Below are 3,945 nucleotides of genomic sequence, written 5' to 3'. Positions count from 1 at the left end.
AATGATGTGCCCTTTAATTCAAGCCAGGGGCGGGGTAGGTAATGAGTACAAACCATGGGGACATTCAGACATGAATGCAGTTTTGAGTAAACTCCCTGATATAACAAAGGGAGGAAAAATGTGGTTGGCAAAAGTCATAACATTAACCTATGGAACAACCTTGGCATTAGGAGATGTTAGGGCATTGTGGGGAAACCTAATGACCCTGACTCAGGTAGAGCAAATCGAAAAACAAGCCGATACAGTCAATGAGTCCAACCATACACCCCTACAGCAGCACATTACTGACATAGGGAAGGCGTTGGATACATTATATCCAATGCCCAGATGGACTTATCAAAGCATTAAGTTCAAGCTGCAAAACGGAGAGTCAGCCTCAGCATACCTACATAGGTGTGAGGCGGAGTGGGAGGGAAGAACAGGGGAAACTCCGGATGATAAAGAAATATGCCAGGAGTTTTTTAGACAGGCAGTAATGAAGGGGGTTCCAGATGTTGGAGTCGAGGCAATGGAAAACAGTCCCGATATGGTAGGAGGGGATAATGCTACCTGGACGAGACATTTTGTGTACCATGTAGATAGAGCCATAGATAAACGAGGAAAGGAGGACACTGAGTTAGAGAAGCTTAAAACTCAGCTGTTAAAAATGCAGATAGAGGTGGAAAAAGACAAAAATAAGAAAAAAACGAAAGAATTCCCAGTTGTCAGTTTTTCCAGTGTCAGTTTTTCCAGTGGCAGTTTTTCCAGTGGCAGGGGTCCAGGAGAAGGCTCGATCACCTGCACACAATGTGCATCCTGTTACTGGGCCATACAGCCCACAAGGGTTCCCTGGGTATCCTGTCCCTGACCCAACTCCAGACTGGCCACCACCATATCAAGATTTGAGGAGGGAATTGACCTCTAGTGAGCAGGGGTGTTTTACATGTGGAGCTTTGGATCATTGGAGGCGTGAATGCCCACAAAATGCCAGAAGGCCAAGGGGACCACCCCTTGCACAGGGACGGGCTCCTGTTAGAGGGGGACCTCAGAGGGGAAGAGGTAGGGGTACCCCAATGGAAAGAGGTTCATGGTATGGCAACCAACAGGTGCCCAGACAAAGCCCAGTCTGGGGCCCGTCAGACCATGCGACCTATTGACGAGACCCACAGAGAACCAGTGAGGTGGCGTTGGCTGAGCCCCTCCTAACAATACTGGTGGATGACCAGCCAGTTGAGGCCCTAGTGGACACTGGGGCCACCTTCTCCACTATACAGCTACAAAGGGTGGAGAAGGGCTCACTGTCCACACAAAGTGAGGAAGTGAGGGGGTTCTCTGGGGAAACTGAAAAATGGCCACTGACCAAACCACTACGAGTGAAGGTGGCAGGACAGAAGTTACTCCATTCATTCTTATGCTCGGCTAACACGCCCTCTGCATTACTGGGGAGGGATCTTTTGATTAAATTAGGGGCTAAAATTCTCTGCAGTCCAAAGGGGATTCCACTGATATTTCCAAATGGACTGACCACAAATTGTTCCTACGAAGCTCAGGACAGTCTGGGGAGGGGTCAGTACGTGATACAGGTCGAAAAAAAGGTTGTTGACAAAGTTTATTGGATGAGGTTAACTGAGTGTTCCAAATTGACAAAACTAATTTCTGAATGGGACGAATGGATAAAGTCTGTGCACAATGTTGAAGTCCCTCCAGACCCCTGGCACTGTACCTTGTATTATGACACCGCAGACGATGAGCATTATGAGAGAGAGTACAACAATGAACTGAAAGGTAGACTGACACAAGTCAATTGTACAACTTTATTCATAGGAGAAGAAGGAGTAGCCGTAGCAGTTCAGTTAACAGAAGAACAGCAGGGGTATTTTGAAGAGGGAGACACATCCTCCCCACACGTGTCCCTGCTGCTCAATCCAACCCACGAGGCGCGAGCATTAGGCCCCATGGTAAAACGACTACAACAAACCACTGATTGGGAACCAATAGGAGACGGTTGGGAGATGTCTAGAGCCGCGGATAGTTATAAATTCCAGTTTCAGGAACACGTCGAAGCAGTATACCAAACGCAAATAGTAACTCGAACTGTTATCATAACTCAACCAGACGGTGAAGGGACCGAGCGAATGTTAAGAGACCTACCAAACACACTATGGTCGTCAGGATCTGGAGATGTAGGGAACTGGAACATAGAACCTGTATCATTTGAGATAGAAAAAGGAAGAGTAGTAAATGTTAGGCAATATCCAATCAGCAGGGAAGCCTCAGGGGGCATTAGAGAAACAATACGAGAGCTAGAAAATGCAGGAGTTCTATGTCGTACAGTTTCTGATTGGAACACCCCCATACTGCCTGTACTAAAAAAGTCGACAGGGAAGTACCGGATGGTACATGATTTGAGATGCATTAATGAGATTGTGACCACCCCCACTCTACCCACCCCGAACCCATACACCATTCTGGCTAAGTTGACACCTGAGCACACCCATTTCACCTGTATAGATCTGGCGAATGCATTTTTCTGTGTTCCTTTGGCAGACCACTGTAAGAACCTGTTTGCTTTCCGCCATGAAGGTTGTCAATATACCTACAACCGCCTCGCTCAAAGGTTTATCCTGAGTCCTGGGATATTTAATCAAGAGCTAAGGGTACTGTTAGAAACATGTGAATTGTGTGAGGGATCCATACTGGTGCAGTATGTAGACGATCTGCTAATAGCTTCAGAATCAAACGAGCGGTGTCTACTTGATACCGAAAAAGTGCTTCAGGTATTGTCAACAGCAGGCCTAAAAGTCAGCAAGGACAAATTACAGTTCAGTAGGCCTGAGGTAATGTTCCTGGGAAAAGTGATAGGAAGGGCTGGGAGTGGTATGTCAAATGAAACAAAACAAGCCATTCTGTCTTATCCAAAACTAACTAAAGTCAAGGACATGTTGTCATTCTTAGGTTTGGTTGGATACAGTAGACAATATGTCCCAGATTACTCAGAACGGACAGGGATACTGTATCAAAAACAACACCAACAGAGAAGAGTGTTAAGCCATGTCAGTGCACAACTGGACAAAATAGAACAAAAACAACCCCCGTGCGCCAGATATGCAGCTGGGCTGTCTAAGATGATAGAAAAAACGGAACACATAGTCATGAAACACCCATTGAACATACTCTCTACACATTCTGTAGTGTCGTTCATTCAGTCATCTGCATTCACTTTTTCAGCACAAAGACAGAGTAAGTTGATAAAAACACTCACCGCCCCACACATAGTACACAGCCACCAAGGAGTCAACATGGCTGATTTGGTGGGGGAGGGAGAACCACACGAATGTGCACCAAGATCCCTGAAGGACGAGCAACTCAGGGAGGGGTTGAGTTCAGTACCACTGACAGATCCAGACATGATCCTCTACTGTGATGGTTGCTGCTTTAGGACAGATTTGGGAACTCTGTCAGCCAGCTACGCTATAGTCCAGCAAATAGGGTCAGACTATCAAACCATAGAAGCATGCTCCCTTAAAGACCGCCCTTCTGCTCAGCGAGCTGAATTATTAGCACTAATCAGCGCCTTGCACTTGGGCAAAAACAAGAGAGTAAACATATACTCAGATTCGGCATATGCAGTAACTCGGGAAAATTTGTTCCACCACAAACCTCAACTGGGTTGATGTACTTCCACTCGAGCTCATGTCAGTCAGATGTTCAATAAACAGAACCACTGGGTTCACCCCCTTCGAAATAATGTCAGGGAGACAATTTCCCGGCCCATGGGCAAAGTTTGATACTACGTGGGCCCTGGATACTCCTGCTCGATATTATGACAAAGTAAGTGCAGTGGTTAACATGTTTTGTCCACAGAAAAGTTGGCCACAGGACAATACCCCGGAGATTGAACCTACTACAACCGAACTGTGGGTGAGGCTGAAACAAATTAAGAGAAAATGGTCGACTCCAAGATGG

This window comes from Gobio gobio (genome assembly GCF_949357685.1).
Source record: "Gobio gobio genome assembly, chromosome: 2".
Classification (NCBI taxonomy): Eukaryota; Metazoa; Chordata; class Actinopteri; order Cypriniformes; family Gobionidae; genus Gobio; species Gobio gobio.
Note: the sequence above shows the minus strand (reverse complement) of the source record.